The sequence below is a fragment of the Phyllobates terribilis genome, unplaced genomic scaffold (genome assembly GCF_046119375.1).
Source record: "Phyllobates terribilis strain yellow unplaced genomic scaffold, ASM4611937v1 Scaffold_154__1_contigs__length_4444370, whole genome shotgun sequence".
Classification (NCBI taxonomy): Eukaryota; Metazoa; Chordata; class Amphibia; order Anura; family Dendrobatidae; genus Phyllobates; species Phyllobates terribilis.
This window is the reverse complement of record NW_027362914.1, coordinates 4,427,559-4,444,166: the sequence shown is the minus strand read 5'-3', so window position 1 is coordinate 4,444,166 and position 16,608 is coordinate 4,427,559.

Genomic DNA, 16,608 nt, shown 5'->3' with positions numbered 1-16,608 from the left:
TGGGATCCCCCGCTTGCCCCGGGTCCGGACAGTGGGGCCCCCTGCCCCTGGTCTGGACTGTGGGGCCGACTGCCCCCGGGTCTAGCCCCGAGCCTGGACTGTGGGGCCCGCCCGCCTTATGTCCCCACTGTGGCCCCCCCCCGTGTCCGGACTGTGGGGCTCGCCCGCCCCGTGTCCAGACTGTGGGGCTCATCCACCCCGTGTCCAGACTGTGGGGCCGCCTGCCCCGGGACTAGCCCCGTGTCCGGACTGTGGGGCCCGTCCACCCCGTGTCCGGACTGTGGGGCCCGTCCACCCCGTGTCCGGACTGTGGGGCCCGTCCACCCCGTGTCCGGACTGTGGGGCCCGTCCACCCCGTGTCCGGACTGTGGGGCCCGTCCACCCCGTGTCCGGACTGTGGGGCCCGTCCACCCCGTGTCCGGACTGTGGGGCCCGTCCACCCCGTGTCCGGACTGTGGGGCCCGTCCACCCCGTGTCCGGACTGTGGGGCCCGTCCACCCCGTGTCCGGACTGTGGGTCGCCTGCCCCGGGTCTAGCCCCAGGTCTGGACTGTGGGGCATGTCCGCCCCGTGTCAGGTCTGTGAGGCCCATCCACCCCGTGTCTAGAATATGGGACCGCCTGCCCCGGGTCTAGTCTCAGGTCTGGACTGTGGGGCCGCCTGCCCCGGGTCTAGCCCCAGGTCTGGACTATGGGGCATGCCCGCCCCGTGTCCGGACTGTGGGGCCCGTCCACCCCGTGTCTGGACTGTGGGCCGCCTGCCCCAGGTCTAGCCCCAGTCTGGACTGTGGGGCCCGCCCCGTGTCCTGACTGTGGGGCTCGCCCGCCCCGTGTCCTGACTGTGGGGCCCGCCCGCCCCGTGTCCTGACTGTGGGGCCCGCCCGCCCCGTGTCCTGACTGTGGAGCCCGCCCGCCCCGTGTCCTGACTGTGGAGCCCGCCCGCCCCATGTCCTGACTGTGGGGCCCGCCCGCCCTATGTGCGTACTATGGCCGCCCCGTGTCCGGACTGTGGGGCCCGTCCACCCCGTGTCCGGACTGTGGGGCCGACTGCCCCGGCTCTAGCCCCAGGTCAGGACTGTGGGGCATGCCCGCCCCGTGTCAGAACTGTGGGGCCCGTCCGCCCCGTGTCCGGACTGTGGGGCCGCCTGCCCCGGGACTAGCCCCGTGTACGGACTGTGGGGCCCGCCCGCCCCGTGTCGTAACTATGGGCCCGCCCGCCCCGAGCCTGGACTGTGGGGCCCGTCCGCCCCGAGTCTGGACTGTGGGGCCTGTCCGCTCCAAGCGTGGACTGTGGGGCCCGTCCGCCCCGAGCGTGGACTGTGGGGCCAGAGCGTGGACTGTGGGGCCCGTTCGCTCCGAGCCAATACTGTGGGGCCCATCCGCCCCGAGTCTGGACTGTGGGGCCCATCCGCCCCGAGCCTGGACTGTGTGGCCGCCTGCCCCGGGCCGAGCCTCAGGTTTGGACTGTGGAGCCCGTCCGCCCCGAGCCTGGACTGTGGGGCCCGATCGCCCCGAGCCAATACTGTGGGGCCCATCCGCCCCGAGCCTGGACTGTGGGGCCCATCCGCCCCGAGCCTGGACTGTGTGGCCCCCCGCCCCGGGTCTGAAATGTGGGGCCGGCTTCCCCGGGTTTAGCCCCGAGCCTGGACTGTGGGGCCCGCCCACCCTATGTCTGGGCTGTGGCCGCCCCGTGTCCAGACTGTGGGGCTCGCACACCCAGTGTCCGGACTTTAGGGCAGCCTACACCGGGTCTAGCCCCAGGTCTGGACTGTGGGGCATGTCCGCCCCGTGTCAGGACTGTGGGGCCCGTCCACCCTGTGTCTAGAATGTGGGGCCGCCTGCCCCGGGTCTAGCCTCAGGTCTGGACTGTAGGGCCGCCTGCCCCGGGTCTAGCCCCAGGTCTTGACTATGGGTCATGCCCGCCCCGTATCCGGACTGTGGGGCCCGTCCACCCCGTGTCTAGAATGTGGGGCCGCCTGCCACGGGTCTAGCCTCAGGTCTGGACTGTGGGGCCGCCAGCCCCGGGTTTAGCCCCAGGTCTTGACTATGGGGCATGCCCGCCCCGTATCCGGACTGTGGGGCCCGTCCACCCCGTGTCTGGACTGTGGGCCGCCTGCCCCGGGTCTAGCCCCAGGTCTGGACTGTGGGGCCCCCTGCCCCGGGATTAGCCCCGTGTCCGGACTGTGGGGCCTGCCCGCCCTGTATCCTGACTGTGGAGCCTGCCCGCCCAATGTCCTGACTGTGGGGCCCGCCCTGTGTCCTGACTGTGGGTCCCGCCCGCCCCGTGTCCAGACTGTGGGTCCAGCCCGCCCCGTGTCCAGACTGTGGGTCCCGCCCGCCCCGTGTCCAGACTGTGGGTCCCGCCCGCCCCGTGTCCTGACTGTGGGTCCCGCCCGCCCCGTGTCCTGACTGTGGGTCCCGCCCGCCCCGTGTCCTGACTGTGGGTCCCGCCCGCCCCGTGTCCGGACTGTGGGGCTCGCCCGCCCCGTGTCCTGACTGTGGGGCTCGCCCGCCCCGTGTCCAGACTGTGGGGCTCGCCCGCCCCGTGTCCAGACTGTGGGGCTCGCCCGCCCCGTGTCCAGACTGTGGGGCTCGCCCGCCCCGTGTCCAGACTGTGGGGCTCGCCCGCCCCGTGTCCAGACTGTGGGGCTCGCCCGCCCCGTGTCCAGACTGTGGGGCTCATCCGCCCTGTGTCCGGACTTTGGGGCCGCCTGCCCCGGGACTAGCCCCATGTCCGGACTGTGGGGCCCGTCCACCCCGTGTCCGGACTGTGGGGCCCGTCCACCTCGTGTCCGGACTGTGGGGCCCGTCCACCCCTTGTCCGGACTGTGGGGCCCGTCCACCCCGTGTCCGGACTGTGGGGCCCGTCCACCCCGTGTCCGGACTGTGGGGCCCGTCCACCCCGTGTCCGGACTGTGGGGCCCGTCCACCCCGTGTCCGGACTGTGGGTCGCCTGCCCCGGGTCTAGCCCCAGGTCTGGACTGTGGGGCATGTCCGCCCCGTGTCAGGTCTGTGAGGCCCGTCCACCCCGTGTCTAGAATATGGGACCGCCTGCCCCAGGTCTAGCCTCAGGTCTGGACTGTGGGGCCGCCTGCCCCGGGTCTATCCCCAGGTCTGGACTATGGGGCATGCCCGCCCCGTGTCCGGACTGTGGGGCCCGTCCACCCCGTGTCTGGACTGTGGGCCGCCTGCTCCGGGTCTAGCTCCAGGTCTGGACTGTGGGGCCAGCCCGCCCCGTGTCCTGACTGTGGGGCCCGCCCGCCCCGTGTCCTGACTGTGGAGCCCGCCCGCCCCGTGTCCTGACTGTAGGGCGGGCCGCCAGCCCCGTGTCCTGACTGTGGGTCCCGCCCGCCCCGTGTCCTGACTGTGGGGCTCGCCCGCCCCGTGTCCAGACTGTGGGGCTCGCCCGCCCCGTGTCCAGACTGTGGGGCTCGCCCGCCCCGTGTCCAGACTGTGGGGCTCGCCCGCCCCGTGTCCGGACTGTGGGGCTCATCCGCCCCGTGTCCGGACTTTGGGGCCGCCTGCCCCGGGACTAGCCCCGTGTCCGGACTGTGGGGCCCGTCCACCCCGTGTCCTGACTGTGGGGCCCGTCCACCCCGTGTCCGGACTGTGGGGCCCGTCCACCCCGTGTCCGGACTGTGGGGCCCGTCCACCCCGTGTCCGGACTGTGGGTCGCCTGCCCCGGGTCTAGCCCCAGGTCTGGACTGTGGGGCATGTCCGCCCCGTGTCAGGTCTGTGAGGCCCGTCCACCCCGTGTCTAGAATATGGGACCGCCTGCCCTGGGTCTAGCCTCAGGTCTGGACTTTGGGGCCGCCTGCCCCGGGTCTAGCCCCGTTTCCGGTCTGTGGGGCACGCCCGCCCCAAGCTTGGACTGTGGGGCCCGTCCGTCCCGGGTCTAGCCCCGAGCCTGGACTGTGGGGCCCGGCCGCCCTATATCCGGACTGCGGCCGCCCAGTGTCCGGACTATGGGCCCGTCCGCCCCGTGTCCGGACTGTGGGGCCGCCTGCATCGGTTCTAGCCCCAGGTCTGGACTGTGGGGCCCCCCGCCCGCCCCGAGTCTAGCCCCAGGTCTGGACTGTGGGGCCCCCCAGCCAGCCCCGGGTACGGACTGTGGGGCCCCCCTCCCGCCCCGGGTACGGACTGTGGGGCCCCCCGCTCGCCCCAAGTCTGGACTGTGGGGAAGCCTGCCCCGGGTCTGGACTGTGGGGCATGTCCGCCCCATGTCAGGACTGTGGGGCCCGTCCACCCCGTGTCTGGACTGTGGGGCCGCCTGCCCCTGGTTTAGCCTCAGGTCTGGACTGTGGGGCCGCCTGCCCCGGGACTAGCTCCGTGTCCGGACTGTGGGGCCCGTCCGCCCCGAGCCTGGACTGTGGGGCCCGTCCGCCCCGAGCCTGGACTGTGGAGCCCGTCCGCCCCGAGCCTGGACTGTGGGGCCCCCCGCCCGCCCCGGGTACGGACTGTGGGGCCCCCCGCTTGCCCCGAGTCTGGACTGTGGGGCCGCCTGCCCCGGGTCTGGACTGTGGGGCATGTTCGCCCTATGTCAGGACTGTGGGGCCCGTCCACCCCGTGTCTGGACTGTGGGGCCGCCTGCCCCTGGTCTAGCCTCAGGTCTGGACTGTGGGGCCGCCTGCCCCGGGACTAGCCCCGTGTCCGGACTGTGGGGCCAGTCCACCCTGAGCCTGGACTGTGGGGCCCGTCCGCCATATGTCCGGACTGTGGCTCCCCCCGTGTCCGGACTGTGGGGACCGTCCACCCCGTGTCCGGACTGTGGGCCGCGTGCTCCGGGTCTAGCCCCAGGTCTGGACTGTGGGGCATGCCTGCTCCGTGTCCGGACTGTGGGGCCCGTCCACCCCGTGTCCGGATTGTGGGCCGTCTGCCCCAGGTCTAGCCCCAGGTCTGGACTGTGAAGCCGCCTGCCCCGGGATTAGCTCAGTGTCCGGACTGTGGGGCCCGCCTGCCCCGTGTCCTGACTGTGGAGCCCGCCCGCCCCGTGTCCTGACGGTGGGCCCCGTGTCCTGAATGTGGGGCCCGCACGCCGTATGTCCGTACTATGGCCGCCCCGTGTCCGGACTGTGGGGCCCGTCCACCCCGTGTCCGGACTGTGGGGCCGCCTGCCCCGGGACTAGCCCCGTGTACGGACTGTGGGGCCCGCCCGCCCCGTGTCATAACTATGGGCCCGCCCGCCCCGAGCCTGGACTGTGGGGCCCGTCCGCCCCGAGTCTGGACTGTGGGGCCCGTCCGCTCCAAGCGTGGACTGTGGGGCCCGTCCACCCCGTGTCTGGACTGTGGGCTGCCTGCCCCGGGTCTAACCCCAGGTCTGGACTGTGGGCCGCCTGCCCCGGGTCTAGCCCCAGGTCTGGACTGTGGGGCATGCCTGCTCCGTGTCCGGACTGTGGGGCCCGTCTACCCCGTGTCCGGACTGTGGGCCGTCTGCCCCAGGTCTGGACTGTGAAGCCGCCTGCCCCGGGATTAGCTCAGTGTCCGGACTGTGGGGCCTGCCCGCCCTGTATCCTGACTGTGGAGCCCGCCCGCCCAATGTCCTGACTGTGGGGCCCGCCCGCCCCGTGTTCTGACTGTGGGGCCCGCCCGCCCCGTGTCCTGACTGTGGGTCCCGCCCGCCCCGTGTCCAGACTGTGGGTCCCGCCCGCCCCGTGTCCAGACTGTGGGTCCCGCCCGCCCCGTGTCCAGACTGTGGGTCCCGCCCGCCCCGTGTCCGGACTGTGGGTCCCGCCCGCCCCGTGTCCGGACTGTGGGGCTCATCCGCCCCGTGTCCGGACTTTGGGGCCGCCTGCCCAGGGACTAGCCCCGTGTCCGGACTGTGAGGCCCGTCAGCCCCGAGCCTGGACTGTGGGGCCCGTCCGCCCCGTGTCCGGACTGTGGGTCCCGCCCGCCTCGTGTCCGGACTGTGGGTCCCGCCCGCCCCGTGTCCAGACTGTGGGGCTCGCCCGCCCCGTGTCCAGACTGTGGGGCTCGCCCGCCCCGTGTTCAGACTGTGGGGCTCGCCCGCCCCGTGTCCAGACTGTGGGGCTCGCCCGCCCCGTGTCCAGACTGTGGGGCTCGCCCGCCCCGTGTCCAGACTGTGGGGCTCCTCCGCCCCGTGTCCAGACTGTGGGGCTCCTCCGCCCCATGTCCAGACTGTGGGGCTCCTCCGCCCCGTGTCCAGACTGTGGGGCCGCCTGCCCAGGGACTAGCCCCGTGTCCGGACTGTGAGGCCCGTCCGCCCCGAGCCTGGACTGTGAGGCCCGTCCGCCCCGAGCCTGGACTGTGGGGCCCGTCCGCCCCGTGTCCGGACTGTGGGGCCCGTCCGCCCCGTGTCCGGACTGTGGGTCCCGCCCGCCCCGTGTCCGGACTGTGGGGCTCGCCCGCCCCGTGTCCGGACTGTGGGGCTCGCCCGCCCCGTGTCCGGACTGTGGGGCTCTCCCGCCCCGTGTCCGGACTGTGGGGCTCGCCCTCCCCGTGTCCGGACTGTGGGGCTCGCCCGCCCCGTGTCCGGACTGTGGGGCTCGCCCGCCCCGTGTCCTGACTGTGGGGCTCGCCCGCCCCGTGTCCAGACTGTGGGGCTCGCCCGCCCCGTGTCCAGACTGTGGGGCTCGCCCGCCCCGTGTCCAGACTGTGGGGTTCGCCCGCCCCGTGTCCAGACTGTGGGGCTCGCCCGCCCCGTGTCCAGACTGTGGGGCTCGCCCGCCCCGTGTCCAGACTGTGGGGCTCGCCCGCCCCGTGTCCAGACTGTGGGGCTCCTCCGCCCCGTGTCCAGACTGTGGGGCTCCTCCGCCCCGTGTCCAGACTTTGGGGCCGCCTGCCCCGGGACTAGCCCCGTGTCCGTACTGTGAGGCCCGTCCGCCCCGAGCCTGGACTGTGGGTCCCGCCCCGTGTCCTGACTGTGGGGCTCCCCTGCCCCGTGTCCAGACTGTGGGGCTCGCCTGCCCCGTGTCCAGACTGTGGGGCTCGCCCGCCCCGTGTCCAGACTGTGGGGCTCATCCGCCCTGTGTCCGGACTTTGGGGCCGCCTGCCCCGGGACTAGCCCCGTGTCCGGACTGTGGGGCCCGTCCACCCCGTGTCCGGACTGTGGGGCCCGTCCACCCCGGGTCTAGCCCCAGGTCTGGACTGTGGGACATGTCCGCCCCGTGTCAGGACTGTGGGGCCCGTCCACCCTGTGTCTAGAATGTGGGGCCTCCTGCCCCGGGTCTAGCCTCAGGTCTGGACTGTGGGGCCGCCTGCCCCGGGTCTAGCCCCAGGTCTTGACTATGGGTCATGCCCGCCCCGTCCCCGGACTGTGGGGCCCGTCCACCCCGTGTCTAGAATGTGGGGCCGCCTGCCCCGGGTCTAGCCTCAGGTCTGGACTGTGGGGCCGCCAGCCCCGGGTTTAGCCCCAGGTCTTGACTATGGGGCATGCCCGCCCCGTATCTGGACTGTGGGGTCCGTCCACCCCGTGTCTGGACTGTGGGCCGCCTGCCCCGGGTCTAGCCCCAGGTCTGGACTGTGGGGCCACCTGCCCCGGGATTAGCCCTGTGTCCGGACTGTGGGGCCTGCCCGCCCTGTATCCTGACTGTGGAGCCCGCCCGCCCAATGTCCTGACTGTGGGGCCCGCCCTGTGTCCTGACTGTGGGGCCCGTCCGCCCCGTGTCCCGACTGTGGGTCCCGCCCACCCCGTGTCCCGACTGTGGGGCTCGCCCGCCCCGTGTCCCGACTGTGGGGCTCGCCCGCCCCGTGTCCCGACTGTGGGGCTCGCCCGCCCCGTGTCCCGACTGTGGGGCTCGCCCGCCCACCCCGTGTCCGGACTGTGGGGCCCGTCCACCCCGTGTCCGGACTGTGGGGCCCGTCCACCCCGTGTCCGGACTGTGGGGCCCGTCCACCCCGTGTCCGGACTGTGGGGCCCGTCCACCCCGTGTCCGGACTGTGGGGCCCGTCCACCCCGTGTCCGGACTGTGGGGCCCGTCCACCCCGTGTCCGGACTGTGGGGCCCGTCCACCCCGTGTCCGGACTCTGGGGCCCGTCCAACCCGTGTCCGGACTGTGGGTCGCCTGCCCCGGGTCTAGCCCCAGGTCTGGACTGTGCGGCATGTCTGCCCCATGTCAGGTCTGTGAGGCCCGTCCACCCCATGTCTAGAATATGGGACCGCCTGCCCCGGGTCTAGCCTCAGGTCTGGACTGTGGGGCCGCCTGCCCCGGGTCTAGCCCCAGGTCTGGACTATGGGGCATGCCCGCCCCGTGTCCGGACTGTGGGGCCCGTCCACCCCGTGTCTGGACTGTGGGCCGCCTGCCCCGGGTCTAGCCCCAGGTCTGGACTGTGGGGCCCGCCCACCCCGTGTCCTGACTGTGGGGCCCGCCCGCCCCATGTCCTGACTGTGGAGCCCGCCCCGTGTCCTGACTGTGGGGCCCGCCCGCCCCGTGTCCTGACTGTGGGGCCCGCCCGCCCCGTGTCCTGACTGTGGGGCCCGCCCGCCCCGTGTCCTGACTGTGGGGCCCGCCCGCCCCGTGTCCTGACTGTGGGGCCCGCCCGCCCCGTGTCCTGACTGTGGGGCTCGCCCGCCCCGTGTCCTGACTGTGGGGCTCATCCGCCCCGTGTCCTGACTGTGGGGCCCCCTGCCCCGGGTCTAGCCCCGTTTCCGGTCTGTGGGGCACGCCTGCCCCATGCTTGGACTGTGGGGCCCGTCCGTCCCAGGTCTAGCCCCGAGCCTGGACTGTGGGGCCCGGCCGCCCTATATCCGGACTGCGGCCGCCCAGTGTCCGGACTATGGGCCCGTCCGCCCCGTGTCCGGACTGTGGGGCCGCCTGCATCGGTTCTAGCCCCAGGTCTGGACTGTGGGGCCCCCCGCCCGCCCCAGGTCCGGACGGTGGGGCCGCCCGCCCCGAGTCTAGCCCCAGGTCTGGACTGTGGGGCCCCGCGCCAGCCCCGGGTACGGACTGTGGGGCCCCCCACCCACCCCGGGTACAGACTGTGGGGCCCCCCGCTCGCCCCGAGTCTGGACTGTGGGGAAGCCTGCCCCGGGTCTGGACTGTGGGGCATGTCCGCCCCATGTCAGGACTGTGGGGCCCGTCCACCCCGTGTCTGAACTGTGGGGCCGCCTGCCCCTGGTCTAGCCTCAGGTCTGGACTGTGGGGCCGCCTGCCCCGGGACTAGCCCCGCGTCCGGACTGTGGGGCCCGTCCGCCCCGAGCCTGGACTGTGGGGCCCGTCCGCCATATGTCCGGACTGTGGCTCCCCCCGTGTCCTGACTGTGGGGCCCCCCGCCCGCCCCGTGTCCTGACTGTGGGGCCCCCCGCCCGCCCCGTGTCCTGACTGTGGGGCCCCCCGCCCGCCCCGTGTCCTGACTGTGGGGCCAGCCAGCCCCGTGTCCTGACTGTGGGGCCCATCGGCCCCGTGTCCTTTGCGGCCGCCTGCCCCGGGTCTAGCTCCAGGTCTGGACAGTGGGGACCCACGCCTGCCCCGGGTCCGGACTGTGGGGCGACCCACGCCTGCCCCGGGGCCGGACTGTGGGGGCCCCCGTCCGCCCCGATCCTGGACTTTGGGGCCTGTTCGCTCGAGCCTGGACCGTGCGGCCCGTCCTCCCCGAGCCTGGACCGTGGGACCCGTCCTCCCCGAGCCTGGACCGAGGGACCCGTCCTCCCCGAGCCTGGACCGAGGGACCCGTCCTCCCCGAGCCTGGACCGAGGGGCCCGTCCGCCCCGAGCCTGGACCGTGGGGCCCGTCCGCCCCGAGCCTGGACTGTGGGGCCCATCCAACCCGAGCCTGGAATGTGGGGCCCGTCCAACCCGAGCCTGGACTGTGGGGCCCGTGGCCCGTCCGCCCTGTGTCTGGATTGTTAGGTCGCCTGTCCCGGATCTAGCCTCGGGTCCGGACTGTGGGGGCCGCCCGCCCCGGGTCCGGACTGTGGGGCCCGCCCGCCCCGGGTCCGGACTGTGGGGCCCGCCCGCCCCGGGCTACTTTCAGTGGTATGTCAGCCGATTGTGGTTTGTAGGCTTCTTTTCTTTACTGTCTCAATGCTTCATTAACTAGCAATTCTGCTGATATTGGTAAGAATGACTTCCGGGTGATAACGGCTGATCCTATCAAACAACAAGGAGGTGCCTTAATAAAGTACAGTCCTGAGGGTAGCTGGTGAGGCCAACAAATTTCCAGTCCATCCCTCATACTTAGATGATAAAGGCAGACCTGTTCAATGTGCTATCCATGTCCCAGTTTGGCCTCTTGTTGGTAGGAGGTGTAAATGGTTGCTTTAAACAGAATGAAGCTATTTTAAGTCTGATGTCGGGAGTCTCAGAATGGACTGGTCGACATTTTACTTAGCAAAATATTTATGTCCCAGTTATCCTTCTAGTTGAAGTTGGTCATGGTTGTGATTAGTAGGGGAGTAACGACTGCGGTCGCAGCAAGTCACAAAGGCCCGGAGGATCAGGGGCCCGCCGACACCAGCAGAACCTTTAATTAGATGTGTGTCCTCCTACGCACATCCAGTTGAAGTGTATTGCTGTGGACATACCTATTGGGTCCTTTAGCGACAATGCATTCTGTCGGCCAATCATAGGCCAGCACATGACGGGGCGCATGGCAGTAACGTCATGCACTCCCGTCACAGGCCGAAGTCAGCTGCCTGCTTCACAACAGGACTTGCGGAGCGGGATTGAAGGGAAGGTGGGTAGAGTATTTAAATATTTATTTTAAATAAGTTGCCATACTACTATATGTAGCATCGGCATCTCTGCCCCCTGCTAGGCAGAGACGCCGTCCCATTCACCTCCTCGCTCCCCGCTCTGCGTTCACCAGCGCTCCTCTTCCTGCAGCCGGCGCGCGCAGCTCCCCGGGCACTGTGCTTAGGGCGCGCTCGCTCCCTCCCTCTTAAAGGGGCCGCATGCGCCGTCCTAAGGAGTCCTCGGCCAATAGCCGAGGGTCCTCCCATATATAAGGCACCTCCTCCAAAATGGAGGTGCCCGAGCAAAAGTTGTTGCACAGTGTTTCTGACTTCTGCTTCAGCCCTCAGGTCCTGCTGCTAGCCTGACTACCAGTCTTGCCCACCAGCCTCTTACCTGCCGTGCCTGCCAGCCCGCTCACCTGGGAGCACTTGCCTGTTGCCTGCCTGGTACCTGCCGTGCCTGTCAGCCCGCTCACCTGGGAGCACTTGCCTGTGACCTGCCTGTTACCTGCCGTGCCTTCCTGGAGGCTCCTGCCGTCACTTGCCGTGACCACTTGCCAGCCCACCTAGAGACTCCTGCCGTCACTTGCCGTGACCACCTAGAGACTCCTGCCGTCACTTGCCGTGACCACCTGCCAGCCCACCTAGAGACTCCTGCTCGCCAGCCTGCCTGCTGTGCCTACCTGCTATTCCGGTCAGTCCCTGCCATCTGTACCGTGAAGGTCACCTGCTCCCTTACAAGGTCATCCCCAGAGTAGCACCTGGTCCCTCGGCTCGGTCCCTCCCTGGTCACGGAGTCGTTAGCCGCCGTACGACCAGGGTCGGTCCGGGTTGATACTTAGTTACGCCCCTCTGGGTCCCTCCTTGCACCATAGCACAGAGGTTCCACCCCCCGGACCCGTAACACTATATATGACTATGAGGTGCTTTATACTACTATATATGACTACGGGGTGCATTATACTGCTATATGACTATGGAGTACATTATACTACTATATATGAATATGGGGTATACTATACTACTATATATGGCTATAAGGGTGCATTATACTGCTATATATGACTATGATGTACATTATACTGCTATATATGACTATGGGGGTACATTATACTGCTATATATGACTGAAGTGCAATATAGTGCTATATATGACTATAGGGTGCATTTTACTACTATTTATGACTATGGTGGTGCATTATACTACTATTTATGACTATGGAGGTGCATTACACTACTATATATGACTATGGGGGTTGTATTATACTACTACGGATGACTATTGGGGTTGTATTATACTACTACGGATGACTATAGGGGTGCATTATACTTCTGTATATGACTATGAAGGTGTATTATACTACTATATATGACTATGTGGGTGCATTATACTACTATATATGACTATGGGGGTGCATTATACTGATATGACAGTGGGGTGCATTATACTACTATATATGACTATGGGGGTACATTATACTACTATAAATGACTATGGGGTGCTTTATACTACTATATATGACTATGGGGTGCTTTATACTACTATATATGACTATGGGGGTGCAGTATACTATTATATATAACTATGGGGGTACATTATACAACTATATATGACCAGGAGGTGCAATATACTGCTATATATGACTATGGGGTGCATTATACTACTATATAAACTATATGGGGTACATTATACTGCCTTATATGACTATGGAGTGCATTATACTGCTTTATGTGACGATGGGGGTGCATTATACTTCTATGGATGACTATGAAGTGTATTATACTACTATATATGACTATGAGGATGCATTATACTACTGTACATGTCTATGGGGTGCATTATACTACTATATATGACTGGGGGTGCATTATACTGCTATATAGGACTATGGCTTGCATTATACTGCTATATATGACGATGGGGTGCATTATACTGCTATATATGACGATGGGGGTGCATTATACTGCTATATATGACTATGGAGGTGCATTATACTACTATATATGACTATGGGGTGCATTACACTACTTTATATGACTATGGAGGTACAATATATTACCATATATGACTATGGGGGTGAATTATACTGCTATATATTATGATGTGGTGCATTATACTACTATGTATGCCTGTGGAGGTGCTTTATACTTTATTGAAAACTATGGGGTGCATTATACTACATGTATGACTAGGAGCTGTGCATTATACTTTATGGACGACTATGGGCTGTACAGTATATTATATAGAGGAGAATGGGATGCATTATACTATATGGAGGACTATGGGATGCATTATACTATATGAAGGACTATGGGAAGTGCGTTATACTTAAGCTCTGGAGCCCCATGACTTGAATGTACACCCCTGGTGAGTATAATGGCTTAGTTTTTTTTTATACAATAAAGAACAGCGGCAGAATGGGGGACATATTTGGGATATATATATTCAGACTCTAGTTACGCCACTGGTCATAAGACACATGAAATCATTGTAAGTTCAATTAATATTCGGGGTCTGGAGTCATAAATTGGACTGGTTGGCGTTTAAGTTGGTTAACCATTTAGTTTCCAGGTTATCCTTTAAGTTGGATTTGTAAGTTGGGTATGGCTGAGCTGAGCAAAACCAGTGTAAGTCCAGCTGCTCCTCCTGGTCCGGTGTCATAGGATGGACTGCTCAGCATTTAAGCTGATAAACATCTACATTTCAGTTTACTCTCCTTGTTGGAGGTGCAAGCTGGACATGGCTGCAATAAGCTGAATAAAACCACTGTAAGTCCAGTTAAGGCTCCTAGTTGGAAGAGATGGCCTTGTGGACACAAAGTGATTAAACTGTTAATGCCCCAATCTACCCTCCTGGTATGGAGTGGTAAGATGAGCTTGATGGTGTCATGTTGGACAGCACTACAGTGGAGAAAATAAGTATTTGATACACTGCCGATTTTGCAAGTTTTCCTACCTACAAAGAGTGTAGAGGTCTGTCATTTTTATCGTAGGTCACTTCATCTGTGAGAGACAAAATCTAAAAATCAGAAAATCACATTATATGATTTTTAAATAATTAAATTGCATTTTATTGCATGAAATAAGTATTTGATCACCTACCAACCAGCAAGAATTCTGGCTCTCACATACTTGTTAGTTTTTCTTTAAGAAGCCCTCCTACTCTGCACTCATTACCTGTATTAATTGCACTTGTTTGAACTTATTACCTGTATAAAAGACACAAGGCTGGGATGGGCTACAGGACAATAAGCAAGCAGCTTCACGAGACGGCAACAACTGTTGGCGCAATTATTAGAAAATGGAAGAAACACAAGATGACTAAGTCTTCCTCGGTCTGGGGCTCCATGCAAGATCTCGCCTCGTGGGGTAAGGATGATTCTGAGAAACGTCAGGAATCAGCCCAGAGCTACATGGGAGGACCTGGTCAATGACCTAAATAGAGCTGGCACCACAGTCTCAAACATTACCATTAGTTACACACTACGCTATCATGGATTAAAATCCTGCAGGGCACACAAGGTCCAGTGCTCACCCCAGCACATATCCAGGCCTGTTTGAAGTTGCCAATAACCATCTGGATGATCCAGAGGAGGCATGGGAGAAGGTCATGTGGTCAGATGAGATCAAAATAGAACTTTTTGGTGTCCACTCCACTCACCTTGTTTGGAGAAAGAAGAAGGATGAGTACAACCCCAAGAACACTCTCCCAACCATGAAGCATGGCGGGGGAAACCTCATACTTCGGAGGTGCTTTTTTTTGCAAATGGGACAGGACTGCAATGTATTGAAGGGAGGATGGATGGGGTCATGTATCTTCCTTCCCTCAGTAAGCACATTGAAGATGGGTTGTGCTTGGGTCTTCCAGCATGACAATGATCCGAAACACACAGCCAGGGCAACCTAAGGCGTGGCTCGATAAGAAGCATTTCAAGTCCTGTAGTGGTCTAGCCAGTCTCCAGACCTGATCCCAATAGAAAAGCTTTGGAGGGAGCTGAAACTCAATATTGCCCAGCAACAGCCCCGAAACTTGAAAGATCTGGAGAAGATCCGTATGGAGGAGAGGGCCAAAATCCCTGCTTTATTATGTGCAAACTTGGTCAAGAGCTACAGGAAATATCTGACCTCTGTAATTGCAAACAAAGGTTTCTGTACCAAATATTAAGTTCTATTTTTCTATTGTATCAAATACTTATTTCATGCAATAAAATGCAAATGAATTATGTAATGTTAATCATACAATGTGATTTTTCTGGATTTTATTTTTAAACTCGGTCTCTCACAGGTGAAGTGACCTACGATAAAAATTACAGACCTCTACATTCATTGTAGGTGGGAAAACTTGCAAAATCGGCAGTGTATTAAATATTTCTTTTCCCCACCGTATACCAGTCTGCCCTCCTAATGGAAGTTGGATCTGGATTCGCCAGTGTGGGGCTGATAAACCATCAATGTCCCAGTCTATCCTCCTAACTGGAGGAGCATGATGGACGTAGTTATACCGGTTCTAGTGAAAATATTCCAAGACCAGCATATCCTCTTGGTTGAAGTTGGAAAATGGACATATTAGAAATTAAGTCGGTGGAGCCATTATACCCAATAAGTATTTCAGGATTGAAGTCCTAAAATTGCTAGATTGAACTAAGTGGTGAGTTGGTTAAATATCCGGTCAATGCGCTTTTTGGGTGATTAAAACGGCAATTCTGCAATAAATCTACAAGGGGAGGAATTGATGGATGAGTTAAAATGTCCACTTACCTGTCAGACTCCTGTAGCAAAGGAGTAACCTCTCCGCTAGTCAAGACGAATGCCTTCTCACTGCGTTTCTTCAGACGACTTAACGTTCCGCCCTATGGGACAAACCAAAAAAAAAAAAAGATTGGTGAAGTTTGATTGAAATAAGGTATTAAATATTCTGGTTTCTGGATCCCCTTTGGCATTCTGGGATGCTCAATCTACACTTTATAGCAAAAAGTGGGGTAGATATTTTTGAACCATTAGGTGGTCATTGACACTGGAAGGGTTTCTTACTGTCCAGACCTTCGCCTTAGGGGGGCCTTACTTCAATGGAAAATATCAACAATATTGTGTTTGTGATCCAATTCTCTCGCATGTGAGATTCGGATCACAGGTGTGGAGAAGATGGAGCATTTAATTTCTCCATCTTCTCAATTGTGTGAGTCAGCCGGCGTATATTGGACTGCACTCAGATGACATCTGAGTGCAGTCCGATGTTTTTCACGTATCCATAGACTTGTATGGGCGCGTCGTCTGATATACTCTGCCAATTGCAGCATGCAGCAATTTTTTTCTCATGCCGACTTGGCATGAGAAAATAAACACTAGTTGGCACTGCCCCATAGTATAACATTGGAGTGAGTGCTATACTCATCCGAGTTATATGCCGGCTACTCAGCAGTGTCAGCGATCCCTAAAGGCATCACCTTGACAATCACAGCAATAAGCACATGACACAGACGTGTTGGCTCTGATTTTTTGGGGGGCAAAATGGTGCAGTGCTGAACATCACCACAAACACCCCCAGCTACATGATGGGTAAACAGGACCCCAAGATTGTGTGAAGAGACGCTTACCTGGACCAGTCTCCTTCAAGCTGTCCGGGGTTAAAGACATAAAATGATTCAGGTTTAGAAATGTGGACATTCTATTTCATCTGTGATGTCATGGGATGTCGATGACGTCACGCGCCCTGTGATGTCATTAAAACTCTCACTGCTTTTTATGGATCCAGTTTACAACATCAACAAAAAATTAATTCAATAAAAAGACAAAACCCCGACCTCATTTTATAATTCTATGACGCACATTTAAAAGGAGCCTTTTATTTTATCTATATTACCTACTGCTCTATGTACTAAAATAACACCCAGGACCCCATCCTGCCATTCCTGACCACCCAAACTACAACTCCAATGTCCCCCCCCGAATTCAACAGGAGCAAAAGAGCTGACAACAGAGAAT